At 43.2% G+C, this 17,443-nt stretch overlaps 1 long non-coding RNA gene across 1 annotated transcript in view; it reads left to right on the top strand.

Moving 5' to 3' along the window:
- LOC121484916 overlaps nt 1–17,443 on the top strand; it is a 158,186-nt gene that overhangs the window by 88,858 nt on the left and 51,885 nt on the right. The window contains exon 2 of the long non-coding RNA XR_005986154.1: nt 12,482–13,788. This is a non-coding gene — a long non-coding RNA (uncharacterized LOC121484916). The remainder of the gene's footprint in view (nt 1–12,481; nt 13,789–17,443) is intronic.

Raw genomic sequence — 17,443 nt, 5'->3', positions numbered from 1 at the left:
TTGAAATGATTGGAGAGAAGAGAGATGGATAATTGCAATAGGCATTGGAGAGACTAAGCAAGTGCGGATATTAATTATATGGAAAGGTTTGCATTTTGGATTATATAACAAAGTGTGGATGACTTCATAAATGGTGCTGGGAACATTAGTTTTTGATTTGGAATGAAAATAAAGTGAGAGCCCCATCTCTTAGAAAACTGAGTTTTCAGATGCATCAAGGAGCTAAGTGTAAAAACTTAGGGAAGAGTCCTTTTTAGGGTGAGGCACAAAACTCGGGGCCAGTCAGGAAAAAAAGATTAGCAGATTTTTATAACATAAAATTAGGATTATGGCAATAAATAGGCAATAATATAGAATTAAAGGCAATAAAAAAATCTATGACCAGAAGTTTATATCAGATAGTGTATTTACAGTTTATGTAACTCAAAATAGATAATGATCAATAATATATAGAGTTCTAAAAACTTCTTAAAAATTCTCCTTAAAAACCATAGAAAATGGGCAAGGTAAAGAAAAAGGGCTAACACAAAGTAGTCTTTGCCCTTCATATTGACACAAATTTAGAAATTTGATAATAGCCTGTGTTGGTGAGGGGGTAAGAAGACAGGTGCTAAGAGCTACCTTAGGTGGAAAAGTATAAATTAATAGTTATTTTGTCAGTACCTATTAAAATCAAAACCTGACATTTCTTTTGCTTTGTTTTGTTTTGTTTTTGAGAGAATGTATGGGCATGTATCATGGAGGTAGGGGTGGTGGTAGCAGAAGAAGGGCAGAGGGAGAAGGAGAGAGAAAATCTTAAGCAGAATCCACACCCACCTCAAAGCCTGATGCGGGGCTTGATCTCACAACCCTGAGATCATGACCTGAGCCAAAATCAAGAATCGGATACTTAACCTACTAAGCCTCCCAGGCACTCGAAAACCCAACATTTCTTTTAACTCAGTGTTTCTACCATGTGCACAAAATAATACACACATGAATATTTATGGCATTATCAATTATAATAGCCTCAAATTGGAAATGATCTAAATAGGAGAATCCATAGTAATCTATGGAACATCCATACTCTTGAAAGTTAAGTGGCAGTTAAAAAGAAAATGAGGCACTGTTAATCTGGGAAGATCACTGACACAACATTTTTTTTTAAAGTGACAAAACTGTATATGAAGTATAACCTCATCTATATAATGTATTAAAAGAGGCCAAAGCAGATATTGGTAGACATACAAATCTGTGTGTCTGTGCAGGCGCATATGCACGTGTGTGTAAAATATATACAGTAGGAAAAATATGTATAAAATAGAAAAAGAACTGGAAGGACACACACCAAACTGCAAAGAGACAATTCTTATGGACTTGGGGAAAAATATGTGGGAGAGGAAAGATGTGCATTTGTTGCTGACATTTCTATAAAGTTGTAGATAATTTGAAATGTATTGGTTGATATTATATTTCTTATATTTTTAAAAAAGATCTCCTTTTCAAACTTCTAATTATTAGAAGGGAATGTCATGGTTTCACTAGATCTGTTTTGTAGAAGACATACCATTACAGAAGGGAAGTATAGTATTATGTCTTTTTTTTTTGTCCTTCAGCCCAGTCTCTTTATTAGATCCTGACCCTCCCCATCCCACCCCCCTATGTCTTTATTATCTATTAATACTCATAATTGTTTCATTCAGTACTGTTCATTGGGTGACCAGAATATGTGTGGAACACTGGATCCTCAGGTACAATGCTTGAGGGGCAGCATGTTCCCCCTCTAGGATTACTCTGGTTGATTTGGCTGAAAGGCCATATGCCCCCTGACAAAGTAGAGGCAGAAGCATAGAGCATCTTGCCCTCTTGCTTTTGTGAACCTCCCTAGACCACTGAACAGAAAGTCCTTTGCAGCGAAGGTCAGCTTCTGTTTTGTATGGAGCAGATGAAAAAGTCACGGGAACCCAGAGGTTCTGTGGATTTCACATGCAGAGACTCACGCCTCTTTGCCCTTCTATGTTTGCAAGATCTGTCATTCAGGGAAGGAAGTTAGGTCATCTGAAATAACTTGCTGTGCAACTAGCCGCGGTGCTTGTTATGAGTGCTTTGTACTCTGCCCTGGGATGGTAACAAATTTAGACTGTCCGGTAGAGTCCAATTCCCAAACCAATTTGTTTCTCTCTCTCTCTCTCTCTCTCTCTCTCTCTCTCTCTCTTTCAAAAGACAGGCATTTTTTAAAAAAATTATTTATTCATGAGAGACACAGAGACACAGGCACAGGGAGAAGCAGGCTCTCTGCAAGGAGCCCGATGTGGGATTCCATCCCAGGACCCCAGGACCGCACCCTGAGGAGAAGGCAGGTGCTCAACCACTCAGCCCTCCAGGGGTCCCAAAAGATGGGCGTTTTTATTTTTTATTTTATTTTTTAAAAAGATTTTATTTATCCATTCATGATAGACACACACAGAGAGAGAGAGAGGCAGAGACACAGGCAGAGGGAGAAGCAGGCTCCATGCCGGGAGCCTGACGTGGGACTCAATCCCGGGTCTCCAGGATCATGCCTTGGGCTGAAGGCAGGCACTAAACCACTGAGCCACTGGGGCTGAAAAGATGGGCATTTTTAAATGTCTGTTTCCTATTTTGAGTTACATCCATTTCTGTCCACAAGCTTTAAACCAAATAGTAATTCAACTTCAGATTTGTCAATATGAATACAAGAAGCTTAAAATTAAGAGCAAACCCTCCACCTTTCCTTTCCCTTAGGAGAGTTTCCCCATGTTAGAACAGAAAGGTGCAACAGAAAGGGGGTTGCACTAGAATCCAAAAAATCTGTTTGAGGTCTGCCTCCCAGGATCTTTGGCAAGTCACTTCACTTCCAGGCTTCACTTTATGTCAGCTGCAAAATGGAGAGATTGGGGGAATTGAGGAAGAGAGGGGTTGGAGAGGGGATATAGATAATGAAGGAGAAAGGACTTTGACAGATATAAAGGACAGACCAGCATGAGACTTTGTATAAGCCCACTGCTCCCCTTCTTACACACACACACACACACACACACACACACACACACACAAGGCTGTATGCACACTTCATATTTCTATTCTTTTTCATTTATATTCCTTTTAAAGTAGGCATTTGAATCCCTCCAAACACATTCAGCTTTGTCTTTTGTCACATGTACCCACTGATCTCACCAGCACCTGAGGCCTTGGATTTACTTAGTTCTACCTTTTAGGCAGTCCCTGTTTTCTCCCAGAGGTGCATTTAGCTTAGTGTCAAAAGCACAGTGTGTTCCCTTTTTTGTTAACTTAACCTCTGTGTTGTTTTTTAAAAATCAGATTTGCAAGAACAGGGACTCTAGAAAGCCTGTGATATGTAAATATTTAGCCAGGCAGATAGGGACAGCAAGCATTTTCTCTCTTAACACAAAACATGATTTTATTTGCTAAAGCTGTAATCTTGTTTGATAATCCATCAGTTTATTATCAGCTATGTGGTGAGACATAATGCCACAGGGAGATAATGAAGAACCTTCACCTGATACTACGGGGTTGATTACAGTGACCGCAGGAGAGAGAGTCTTCTGGAGGGGATTATGTTAAACATAGCCTTCCTATTTACAGTTGATTTCCTCTGAGAGTTTTAACTGTTCAGCTCCTAGCCTAGGTAAGTAGGTCATCTGAAAACCTTCAAAGAAGAGCAGTCTGCAGGTGTAGAACAACTCGATGTGTCTCTTTATCAGGCCTCATTAAGTCATTGTTTGATGCTCAGTGCATTTATGAAGCAAAGAGATTCTAAGGTGCTCCATTGAAGACAGTATTTAAAACAAACAGAACCCCAAAAAGTCCAGTTTGGAAACAGCAGAGACCCTTCCACCCCATGGGTAACAGCAGGATCCCAGCTGTACGTACTAAGTCCAGTAGACTGGATTAATAAACTGAAATATTAACATAACCTTGACTTGTAGGACCCTCAAGGGTGCTATGTGTGGTTTCTGAACCAGGGGCAACACCTAACTAGTGGGGCAGTTGGAAGGCACAGATCCCGGAGGGAGAGGTGTCCCCGGGGCACTGCAGGGAGCACCTGGCAGGATAAGACGAGCATTGCTTTCCAGCTCTCATCTGGGAATTCTTTTCTTCCTTGAAATGTCTCTTCTTGGGATTATCCACTATGGGAGATGTCTCCCCCCTGAAATCCCGCCTTTAAGTGGTGGCTGGCCTCCTGAGAATAGAGGCTGCATCTTCTCTAGTTCTATGTTCTCTCAAATGAGCCTCTTCTGAGAGAAGCAGATGAGTTTCCAGGAATTTAAGGCTCTTGCCATGTTAATTATCTTCTTTTGCTCCATTCTCGTTCTCCTTTCCTCCCTCTTCTTCTCAGAAGACATTTTCTCAGAAAGGTAGATTCTAAAGCCAGATACCTGGTTTTAGATCCCTGGCTCTGCATGACCTTGGGCAAGTTACTTATCTTGGAATACCTTGGTCCTCGGCAGGAGAATGAGGATCACAGTCTTGGTTACTGGGAGGCTGGAGTTGGTTTGTACCAGTGCCGCCTTTAGAACGGTGTCTGGCACACAGCAAACATTCAATGAGTTGTAGTTCTTGCTAGTAGTGTTGCTTTTCCTTCCTTCTTGCTCTGCTTTGTGCCCTCATCAAACGCTAAGTGACTGTCCTCTCTCTGATGGGCATTGTGGCAGGCTGCGGAAATGAGTAACAGAGGCTCCCATTTCCAGAACATTCACTGTCTCTGAGGAGATGGGTCATCAGATAAAATGGAGGAGATGACCACACAACAGAGGTGTGTCATGGCTGCCAGGTTACCACAGGTGAACTGTGTCGTGTCTGGTTAGCTGGGAAGACCTCCTGAGGAGGAGACCCGGCATTTGAGTTGAACACTGGAGATGAAGTGACCACTGGGCCAACGGTCAAAGGACAGGTGTTCCAGGCACAGGGGCCAGGGTGCATGAAACTACGGCTGTGTGCAAGACAGGGAATAAGGGCATTGGGATCGGGAATAAGAAGTTTTATGTTAGTAGAGCTGCCATAACAAAATGCCACAGATAGGGGAGACTCAAAACTAACTTTCGCACAGTTCTGGAGGCTGTAAGAGAAGATCAAGGTATCAGCAGGTTTGGTTTCCTCTGAGGCTTGTTTCCTTAGCTTGCAGACAGCTCCCTGTGTCCTCACTTGGCCTCTTCTCTATATCCTAATCTCTTCTAATAAAGACACTAGTCACATTGGATAAGTTCCCACCCAGATGACCTCTTTTCACCTAAATTGCCTCTTGAAAGACCACCTCTCTAAATGTAGTCACATTCTCAGGTACAAGGGGTTAAGCCTTGCATGTGTGAATTTGGGCAAGGGACACAGTTCGGCACCTCCCAGAAGCCACCTGTGAAGCCTGGATGGAGTCAGGTGCGTGTGGATGTGGATCAGGGGACAGAACGGTGGATCAGGGGACAGAATGGGGGCACCCAGCAATGCCCAGCTCTTCAAAGACCTGGGCTTCTCACCAGGGTGAGGAGGATGTCAGGGGGGTGGGAATGGACACCCCTGCTGCCTTGAGGCCCCACTGGCCCCCTCAGGCTGAGGAGTGAGGGGCAGACTGGAAGGAACCACACTGGAATGTGCCCGAGGAGACGTTGGCTGGCATTCCAGTCCGGTCCCATCACACCGCAGGGCTTATGTGGCAGTAGAAGGGAGGCAGCGATGCCCCAGCGTGAAGAGGGCCCAAGAGAACAAGGATGTGTGTGGGCATGGGGGCAGGTGGGTGGGGAGGAGGAAGGCAGCCAGGGCCCAGAGCTTGCCTGCGGGGCAGCCCCCCGCTTGCTTGCCGTGGCAGCATCAGGGCCCAGCTTGCCAGGCTGGCACAAGCGAGGAAGCATCTGAATAACAGATGGAGCAGGCTCTGCTTTTTTTCCCTTCTCACCCCAAAGGCCCCTCAAGCGTTCCTAACATCATCACGTATCTTACTACTGTATTTTGTAAATGAGAGAACAACCTCCCTTTCGTGCTCCTGCCAGGTAGAAGCACACAGCCGCTGGGTGCTGTTGACAGTCAGAGAATGAGATAATTACCCCTCTCTGTTTTTAGAATCCAGCTCAAACTTGAGCACTTCACAAAAAAAAAAAAAAAAAATGGTGCCGCATTGTGGGAGCAGCATCATTTTCCGTGGGTCCTGTTTAGTTCAGAGACTGGGGACACATGTCCAGCCCTGGTTCCCCTTGTGTGTGGTGGTAGCTGCTTGGGCACACATCCCTTCATCTCTTGGAGGCTTAGGGCTTCTCTTTTGTACAAAGGGGATAATAATACATGACTAGGACAGTGGTAAGGATTCATGAGAGAACGTCAAGCCCTTTGTAGTCATTAAAGCGTGATGCAAATGTCAACTCCTAAGATTAAACACAAAAAAGAGTCAAGGTGTTTGTGTTTTGCAATTTTGGTGACAGGGTAGAAAAAAAAGGAAGCATTCTGATTCCAATCCCAATACTTTCCTCGTGTCTGGACCTTGGGCTGGGCAATCACCAAGCCTGCTCTCACTGCCCTGCTCTGTATAGTGGGAAGTGGTGTCTCCCTCTCTCCCTCCTTCGCTTCCTCCCTCTTTCCCTTCTTTAGCTCTTTCTTCTCTCAGATGATGTAAAGATTAATTGGATGGTGTCCATGCTGTCTGCCAGGGAGATAGGAAGCGTGAAGTATCATCTGGATGGGTATAGTTTTGACAAACAGAATGACAGCCCATCTCTGTGTTTAAACAAGTTAATATGTATGTTCCTTGACATAAGGAAGCGCTCTAATCATGAAATACAGCTTGCATGTCATTTGGTTTTGAGATTTTATTGAGTACTACTAATCTTGACATATTTTGGTTGGCACCACATTCTTGGTATAGTGGGTTAGCGGTTGAATAGTTTGCAGACTTTGTGAAACAAAATCCTCATTTAATGGTTTAGTTTGGCTACATTTTGAAAATATACAAAAACATAATGCACTTTTATTTTATAGGGATTTTTTTTTCAACTTGTGGCTTTGATTTGGCTTGCCCCCGCTTTTTCCTCCATGCCCTTTCTCTTCTCTCTCTCTCTCCCTGTCTTTCTCTGTCTGTCTTTCTGTGCTGTGTTCCAGTTGCACAGCCTACAAAGAAGGCTCCAAAGAAAGACAAGCTTGCAAAGTGACTGAACTGCAAGCAGAAGAATCCTCTTTGTACTACTCTATGTCAGGAATGTGTTTACACCCTGGCCTAGTGCTCTGGGACTTTTGTGTATAAGTGCAGGGGTTGAGAACCTCTGAAGGCCACCGTGCAGTGGAGTGACAGGCCTGAAACTCCCTGGTAGAAGTACCTGGACTTAATGTGCAACAAGACTTCAGTCAACACCAGCCCCCAAAGTCACTGAGCTCCATGACATCATACGCCCAGGCGGGAAAAGTCAATAGGCTGCTGGCACGGGTTCCCCTCCCTTATTTTCCTTTCCCGGGCTCTCAGTTCTGACCCAGGGGCAATGTTTAGAAAGCCCAGTTGAGTTCAGGCGGTCCTCTCAATTACTTTGGCTGGAACCTTCCTGAGTACATTTTGCTATCTCTTTGTGATATAAACAGGGGCACTCACAGTTGGCAGGGGACGCTCTTTCTGTTTTAATTTCGCAAGGCATAATTATAGTTCCAGGGTCTGGAAGCAGCATAGAGTTCTTTGGAGAACTTCACAGGGATTCTTCTGTTATGACATAGTTTATCTGGAAAAAAAAAAAAAAAGTAAGGCAAAAGGCACTTCCAAAGAGGAAATAATAACACTATTCATGTTAGCATGCCATTCCATATTGAGTAGATCACAAAATCAGAGTAGACTTTTTTTGTGGTGGGATGCGGTGGGGGAGAAGGAGGTATCTCAAAATGTTGAACTCTTGTAGTGTGGGAAAATCTGGATAAATCCTGATGAATGGATGTGGGTGGAGAAGGATAGAAGGATATAAAATTAAATGTTTTTACTTAGGAAAGCAATAACGAAGCATCCAGCTGTATCTGAGTGAATTTGTAAGTACCCCGGGCCCTGGGGATATGGAAAAGGATCTCCACCATAGTAATAATAATCTGGCCTAAACTTGTCATAAAATTCCCTCTGCCCCCAGATGTTCAGTTAGAGGGCACTTGGTTACTCTCCTGATGTAGCGAGAAATCACAGAACTGTCAGGGTAATGGAGAGAGCAGTGACAGAGGTGGGGAGAGGAGGCTGTTTCTCTGTGATGAAACCTGTTTTTATAGGTAATTCTGATGTACAGTAGGTATTAAATAGAGCAACTAAAAGATGTTTTATCTGAGATTAGTGCTGGAGCAATATTCTCCGCATGGCACTGATAATCTAGCAGGTTTCCCCACCCAGCTTCTCCCAGGCACCCTGCTCTGTGAGTCCTGACATAAGGGTGAGCCACTGCGTCCACATTTCTGTCTCAGAGAAGGAGAGAATCACCTTTCCTAACTATGCTCGTGATATTTAGAAAAGAGGGGTCTTGTGTAATTTTTTTTTTTTTTTTTTTGGTGGTGGTGGTGGTGGTGGTGGTGAGGAAGGTATTAAATGAATTCTGCCTTTGCAGTTTAGAGCTAGGGATGTGGAAAGAGGGATAGCTCCAGGTAAAAAAAGAGAGCATTTCAACAATGCTTATTTCAGACGTCCCTTGATGCACATATGCCAGTTTGAAGTCCAAGGGCCATACCACCTCAGCCTAACATCTTGGTCTTCCGCACCACACAGGATGCACAATTCTTGCTTAGTTTTGTGCTTCTCACATATTTCAAGGGCTGTCACAGGAACAATAAGAGGCCTGTTGAAACCACACTGTGTCCATCACAGTGGGAAAAAAATAAATAAGGTCATTGAGCTTGGAGTATTGTTAGGGTTGAGCCTGCCCAAATTATTTCATTCATGTTAAAATGTAAGGAGATGAGAAACATATTGCCTGAGAAGACAGAAGTTATTTTACATTTGCCCTGTCCCCCTTCTAGGATATGGGGAGTGCGCCTCTTAGGATAGCCGTTAGCTGGATTTTGTGTGTGTGTGTGTGTGTGTGTTTCAATTTGTTAAGATGCTAAAATCTGCTTTGTGTGATTTATGAAGGAACTTGAAGCGATTAGTTTCACAGTGCATGAAAATTCCTCAGGTTCAGGGGGGTGGTGGCCAATCTGTTACACTGTTTGCCGTGGACTGGATGGGAACATGAGCAGCTCGGAGCCATAAGGAGATTGTGTTGAGTTATTAAACACTTGTGGTAAAGCTGCTTATTGTTAATTCCCCGATGTCCTGCTGAAGCGATAGGATAAAATCAGATCGGATTAGATCAAAGAGCCTGGGAGCCAGCCTTTGGAGCAGATTCATTTAATCAATAAAGAGACCTCCTGAGAGAGGGGCAGAGTAGAGGCTGTCCTGGTCGCTCAGGAGATTAAGATGGGGGTGGGAGGTGGTGGTGGGAAAGAAACAACATGTACACGTATTTATTTCCCCCCTTCTTTTGGAGATGTAATTCTCCTCTGAAACATTTCAGCCACACTCACCAAAGGGTGTAGACATTTCTGTAAGATCTCATTACTCCAGTACTCCATACCAATAATGCCCTATAAAGCAGGAGTTTATTTAAAAAACAAAACAAACAAAAACCCCAAACAACTTCTGTTCCATAAAAAGTATTTCAGTAAAAGCAATTTAGGCTTAAATGATTCCCCAAGAAACATTAATCCCTTATGAGTTAATCTGCAAAGTTTCCTATTATCCCTTTGTGAGGAGAAATAATGGAGAAACACCAAAAGGCCAAAGTCTGGCCCCATCCCCTTCTTTGTATTCTCCCTGAGGCGCACCTCCCCCCCCCAATAATTAGAAGGTATTGTGTATTAAGAGGTATGATGCACGTCCTTCATCCATGATTAACACTTAAACCAGTGCATATTCATTCATCTCTTAGCCCTACCAAACCCCACTAAAATGAGGACTCGTCAAAAAGGAAGTGACACCCATTAGAAAGTTAACCACAGAAAATGAGAGAAAAAATGAAGGATGGAGCAAATTAAGGATGCGAGTCCCTCAATGGTTATTGGCTTTAATGGCGTTATAAAAATGATGTCGGCTTTTACCAGGAATAATTTATATTCCGAATTAAATAAGGATATGTATCTATAAATCCATTCTATAAAACTTAATTTTCCATCTAGATATGCTGATTACTTCAGGCCCCAGCATACCTTTACCGGTTGTTAATTACCACGGGATGGTTTAACACTATTTTCCAAATCAGCATGCATGCATAAAATGACTGCAATCCAATTTGACACATTATTAGTGATGATTATTGTCATAGATAAATTAGATTGAACAGAAAATAACCTTCATCCTTAGCATGTTTTAGCTCTCAGAATTAATGTGATTTGGTGAACACATATAAATAAAAATCTGATGAGTCCCTGCTGACTACAGGGCCTGCTGGTGCTGAAGTGTATCAATTTCATGCAGATGATGAATTCCTTAAGCATTCAATGATAATCATGCTTGATTTGACAAGACTTTCTCATGCTATTTTAGGGCTTTAATTTTCTGTGAAGTTCTGTCAAGTGCTCATCAAGCACCCACTTATCTCCGTATCTTAACCTGGCAGCCAATCACAAGGTTGCCTAACAGTACAGCTACTGAGTGCCAGCCCATTAATATTCGTGTCACGTGACTGTCCAAGGAGAAAAACCAATCAATGGCTGATTAACATTCAGGTCACATGACTCCCGAGGAGAGTAAATGAGTTACACAGTAAGACATCAAACAAATTTTCATCTTGAAAGAGTGATTGCTTTTTCTGCTGCTGTGATGTTTGTCAAATTCGCTCTAGCCTTGTCCAATTAAGCTCCATGAGCTGAATTAATAATGAAGAGATGTGAGTACCGTGCCAGCATGAGAGCTGTGAGTGGTGCCACGGAATATGAACTGCTAAAAAAAAAAAAAAAGAAAGAAAATGAAAAGGAAAAAATTCTTAGAATGATTGAAAAACCACATCTGGATAACTGGAAAAATTGCTTTTGCAATCTTGATGCTGTTTTGTGCTCTCCAGTGCAAAGTGTGAGCTGGAGTGTGGTAGGACATGGTACTTTGTGTCATACTTCAAAGATGGATGTGATGTTGAGTTTAGAATGACTTTAAAGGCATCATACAGATACACGTTAATTGGATTATTGTTTGTGACCCTAATAATGAATTTCATTTGCACACTCAATTATGTTCTGGGGCCTTCTAGAGATATGATCTCCCAAGATTTTTAAACTGTCCACAGAAGGGAAGGAGATTACTCTGTATTCTTGTATCCTGAGTGAAAGAAATGACTAAACCAAGTACATTAGGATTTGTGAACATGCGTGTGCATGTATGCAGGTGCCGATGTGTGCTGTTCATTTCATTAACATTCACAGGTCAGTAAATTAAGTTCATTGGATTATTTGAAAATGCATACGGGAATCTAAAGAGAATTTTCTGAAAAAGGCACATGCTCTCTTACTGGTGATAGCCAATGACAGCTTTCTTGTAGTTACAGGGAAAGTTCTATTTATTCACAAAGTCAATTGGATTTCAACACAGATGCGCTACTAAATTCCAGTGACATGTTTAGAATAGAGACCCTATGACTAATAAAGCTTTCATTTCTTCCCTGAAGGGAGTGAGACTTGACTAATGGTTTATTGGAATTATCAAAGAGTGTCAAATCCCACTTAATAAGTTCCAGCACGAAATTAGCTAAATTCCCAAAGGCCTTTCTAAAACAATATAGTCAAATAAAAGGTGTTGCGTGTGCTGGAAAGAGTGTTAAAACCAGTTACTTGGAAGTGACGAGAAATAAATCTAACTGTAGGCAGGAGGCAATGTTTATGTATACAGTTAATAACCTTCTTAATGGGACTGCTTGGCTTGGTGATTCCCGTACGGGGAAGAAAGTGAGGTGTGGAACACGGAGTAGGCGAAAGGCCATAAGTCAATTCCCAGCACTGTTAGTCAAGAATGGAAATTGCAAGGAGTGAGGCAATGAATTTAAAAGCCCCAGCAAGCAGAGAAAGAGGAAGGAGAGCTGAGAGCTTCGAGGGGAGGAGGTGGAAAAGAAATGGTTGAGTCCAAGCTGGACCATCCTGAAGCAGTGAAAACCTTCTAAGTCCAAAGACAGGGTCACCCCTGCAGTTCTCAGAGAAGGATTCCTTTCTGACAGTTCCTTACTAATGACTCAGAAAATTTTGTTGCCATGAATAACTACTCAGGGTCAGTGAGGCCCAAAAGGGGGCATGTTATAGAAATGTTGTGTGTGTGTGTGTGTGTGTGTGTGTGTGTGTGTGTGTGTGTTTAAAGCAAAAGCAGAGATCACAACCACAAGGCTTACATTGAATTTCAGAGTCTTGTGAAAGCACAGCTCTGAGTTAGTCTGAAAAATCTGAGGCACCCAAGGTAATGTAAGTTTAACTGATCATCTTTTCCTGATTATTTTACCCCTCACTTACTTTGCAGCAAACTGGTAGTCTGGAGCTCTGCTCACATGCAACCCACCCGCGCTGGAGCAGCTTCCTACAAGCACCCCACTTCCTGACACTTGAGAGCCACGGAATGGAAGGAGGCTCAGTTGCTTTAGAAGGCCCAGAATAAAAGGGTATTCCACTTTCTGCATAACTTTACATAATTAATAGTTTTCCATGCAAACTATTGTTTGACTTAATTGTTGTTTCAACAGCTGTTTTCATTAAATTGTAAAGCCCGCTGTATCTAATCCTTTGAGCACCACTATTGATAACAAGAACTGCTCTGAAGCTCGCTCTGGAGGAAGAGTTAGTTCCCTGCCAAGCTGGAAAACCGTCATGAAGTTACTTGAAAAATAAGGCCTACAGTGGGACTGGTTGTGTAGCTAATCCATTAGGCTTTTCAAAAGAGCCATGCTCTGTACCCTTATGGCTAAATTGACCCAACAACCAATCAATGCCTTTATTTGCTGCGTGGCTGCCCCTGAAGGGTCTTATAGCCAGGTCCAAGTCCTAATCAAAGCTTCCATCAGTACTGGGTCTCTGATGACATAAATGGCCAAACTTTCAACGCGGCTGGCTTGGGTCCAGTCACACCATTTTGAAGATACAAAGAGGCTGTGTTGCACGGTGGAATTCATTTTCTTGTTTACTTCCTCCAGAAACAAGAGCATCATCAGCACGCTCAGTGCATCGGATCAGACCGCGGAGTTGTTGACAGAAGCTTGGCGAGGCTTGCCAGCTTTCCACAAGAAACGCTGGCTTTCTTCTCATACACCCCCTACCGTTTGTGTCTCTGCCAATTGTAGCACATCAGAGCGGCCATTGAGATAATGACCGTGAAGTCTCATGATACACTTTGATGAAGTGTAACATTTTTTAAAGGATTTTTGTCTGTGCCAAAATGATCGAGGCAGCTGACTAAAACTCGCCCCATCAAAATCAAGGCTGATGAACAGCAGGCGGAGGCATGAGCCTCCCCAGAGAAGATGGGGGGATTTTGCAGCCAAAGTGTCTTTCTTTCCACATCTATGTGCACCACAGTTTCCTTTTTTGAAAAGTCATCTTTGTTTCCGATGAATATATGTCAGTGGCTGATGCTTCAGCCTCCAACATTTCTTAATTCTTTTTTTTTTTTCCATCAACCCCCAGAAGATACAAGGAATGATTCCTCTCTGACAGTTCCCTATGAACAGCTTAGAAAATAACATTACTCAAAACGTGATCTTGGTTGGAAAAAGCATACTGGTTATTTCAGCCAGGAGGTTTTCAGGCAGAGGCTGACCCTGGATTAATGTTCAGGTAAGTTTGGTTTCTCTAGTCCAGCTGGAATTAAGAGTAGGTACACAAAAGTGGTTCTGAGCCGATGAAGGACAGAATCAAGCCAGGAGCAAGATTGAGAGCTTCTTTGGGGAGAAACATCATGTGATTAATTTATTGCCTGGCCCGTCGTGAGTACCATTTATTGAACACCTGCTGTATTCACACAGCGTCTCTGATCTTCACAACAGCTCCAGTTTACTACCTCCATTTTAGGTGAGGAAGCCAAGACCCAGTGAGGAACCACGAGGCCTGGAGATGTTAAGTAACTCAGCCAAGGCCAGAGAGCTGGGAAGTGGGGAAGGCAGGGTCTGACCTGTGCGCTTGCTCACACGATGTGTTCTCTTCCCATCTGTGGTTCATTCCTTCCATTGTACGGCTGATACAGCTCTTTAAATGGTGCTCAGTGGGAGAAGAGGAAACAATTTGTGGTTGAATTGGTAAAGGCAATGAATAAAAGGGATTTACCGTTGGCCATTCTCACCTCTCAGTTTTTCAAGGAGACATTAGCTATGTGGCATCCTTTTGCACCAGTGAGCAAATGTATGCTCAGAAACAAGGTTTGGGCATGAGAGTAGCTGGAGTGAAGCTTTGGTGAAGCTCGGTCCGTCTGTAGTTTACCTTCTGATTCATGGTTAAAGCTCGGGTCCAGTCTTGCCCTGGGGAGGAAGTGTGGGCGGTAAGCCCCAGGACTTCTCAGAATGTCACAATTGAAGAGACACCTGTGTTTCTGCAAGTCGATGCAGAAACCACAATGGAAAGGGGGTTACAGTTCAGTTGCCTTTCAAGTTTTTGTTTCTGCTTTTGGAGCAAGAATCTGTGTCAGAGTGGGATGGAGGGGATAAACTGGAGGAAGAGTGACAGTGAGGAAGTCAGGGAGAAGAGAATTATGATACAAATGCTTGTGTTTGAATGTGCCAGTGACATTCCCTTGGGTTTCTTTTAAATGTCTTCATATTGTATCCCTAAGTACAGTCAAATAAAAGGTGACAAAAGCTCAGACAACAGAACAAAGGCGCCAGGCTAATTTTGTGCACACATTGCAAGGAATAAACTACAGGGTTTCACTCCCCTGTTTCCAAAGAGAGCGTATTTCAGGAGTCAAGATGGATGCATCCCGGTTTGCACTTAGATCTTACTAATTATTTAGACTTTGAAAAGAAACAGCAACCCAAATCCAAGTGCTGCAGTGAAGCTTAGCACCAGACTTTGTACACCTGAGGCCTTGTGAAAGAGGAAGGCTAGCTGACCTCAGAGGTGTGGAGAAGGCTTCTCATGACCGGGAAGCCAGGCAGGAGTCACATGCAGCCTTCTGCACAAAGGAGGTGGACACCGAAGCGTTGTGAGAGGTCTTTCAGCTTGCCTTCCCTACCAAAGTATGAGTATATGCACTTTTACGGAGGGTGAGTATTGTATTGGGAGAGTCGATCACAAACTCCTTAGCCCATTTCAAATAGAAAGCACTCAGACTTGAAAGGAAAAGGACTCTAGTTATATTACTTTCAGGAGCCCTTGAGTGAGGGAACCACAAAAATCCATCTGATTTTAAAGAAAACGCTCACTATCTCAGCCCCTACCCTCGCCTTCCTCATTTGTAAAATGATGATTTTTCGATTCTCTGAACCCCTCCCAGCATTAAAAGTGGATAGTTTTAGTGTTCAGTAAGTACAGGCTAATGCCTTTCATTTCCACTAGTTCTAAGAGGATCTGATTGAATCAGTCCAAATTGACAAATAAAAAGATCTATCTGTCACTTTCCAAATATGTGCTACTCCTGAGCCTTTGCTCAGCATTTCTCAAAGTGTGGTCCCTGCACCGAGGATCTCGTCATGGCCTAAAGTGAAGATGATCAGCCTTCCCCTGTCCTAACCACTTACTGAATAGAAAGAAATTCTGGAAGTGGGCCCCAGCCATCTGCATTGAAACAAGCCCTCCTGGTGACTTTTGTGCTTGTTCAAATCCTGGGACCACTTGCTGAAGCTGTCCTGGCTGCCTGGAATGCCTTTTTTTTTTTTTAGGTCTTTTTGAGACTTAGGTCAAATTTTACTCTCTGCAAGAAGCCTTGCCAGCATCCCCCAAATAAAATTAAGTTCTCTTTTCCTCCCATTTCAGAACATTTGCCTTCTACCCTGTCAAAGAACTTATTAGAACTGCCTTGCAATGCTGTATCTGTATCTTTGTCCAAGATGTCTGTGGAGCCTGACAGGGTGTGGTAGGCAGCCTCTAAAATGGCTCCCAATGATCCCCATCTGTTGATAGTCATGAGGTGTGTATTCCTCTCCTTTTGAATGTTGGTTGACTTATTTCTGTGGCAGAACTGATGGGATGCCAGTTCCAAGATAATGTACAAAGAAACTGACATCCATGTTGGTCATGTTCTCTTACTTGTCCTTCCTCTCTCCCTTCCTTCTTCTCTTCTTCCTCCTTGTCCTTCTCTCTCTCCCCCTGTCACTACTTCCCTCTCTCCCCATTCCTCACCCACCAGCCCAGCTACCATATAAACAAGCTCAGGCTATCTTGGTAGGGAGGCTCTGGCAGATGAGAGGCCACATGGAGAAGCATGGAGATGGCCCTGAGGAAGGGCACCTGTGAGTGAGCGTATAAATGGGTCCTTCCTTCAGTTGAATCTTGAAGTGACCACAGCCCCTGCCCACACTTTGACTTGTGGCCTTTGGCAGTGGGTGAGCTAGACACTGAGTTAAGCTGCTTCTCCATTCCTGAGCCCCAGAAACTGTAAGATAATCAAAGTTTATTGTTTAAGTTGCTAAGTTTTGGAGTGATTTGTTATGCAGCAGTAGAGAACAAAATACATTGGACTGGCATGCTCTTATAGTCTCCAAAGCACATAATGGGATGCTTTGCTCATAATTGTTTATTATATGATTGTTGGAATCCGAGGAATGTTGCCTTGAGAAATCTTCAAGAGTGGCTAGTTTGTAGGTTTAGAAAGGATGTATTCACTGTCAGTCCCAGGCAACATATGTTGAATAAGTTATAGGAGAGGAACAAAAATAGTGATGGTTAGGGGAACCTAGAACGAAAGGAAGAAGGGGAAAACGTGGGATAAGTTTGAAGGAAATTCAAGTAAGCTTCTGGACTGAGTTTTCCTGCAGTTGTTCTCAAACTTGAGGAAACAAGATGTTTTAAAAACCATTTTAAGAATATTGAGACCCAACGACCCAAATAAATACCTACAATATGATAGAGAAATCCCAAAAGTGCCAAAACGTCAGCCAGAGGCTGCCATTTGAAAACCAAGTGCAACAATGAAGAGTCTGAGTTTGGATCCAGCCAAGACAAGTATCCAGATGGCTTTGCCTCACATCTCTTCTTTTTTCCCATGATGTACCTTTGTCTCAACGCCCTGACATTCTTATGTTCTCATCATCAGCTCCCAACTTTGCCTTGACTAATCTTCTGAAAGGAAGAACACCAAATCACATGGGACTTGGGAGTAGCTGGAACTCAGTCCTCCTTCTAGTGTACACAGTCTATCTCCTGCTGGCTCATGCACCTCTGGTTTTTCCCCTTATCTGCAGGAGGGTGTTAGTTCCTAAGACAAAAGAGAGGTTGTTGAAGACTGGCCAGCAGCCCCCACATGCTCACAGTACCAGAAGCTTGTCCACAGCATGATGAC

The sequence above is a fragment of the Vulpes lagopus genome, chromosome 2, assembly GCF_018345385.1.
Source record: "Vulpes lagopus strain Blue_001 chromosome 2, ASM1834538v1, whole genome shotgun sequence".
In the NCBI taxonomy this organism is placed as follows: domain Eukaryota; kingdom Metazoa; phylum Chordata; class Mammalia; order Carnivora; family Canidae; genus Vulpes; species Vulpes lagopus.
Note: the sequence above shows the minus strand (reverse complement) of the source record. Positions and strands in the feature narration are given on the sequence as shown.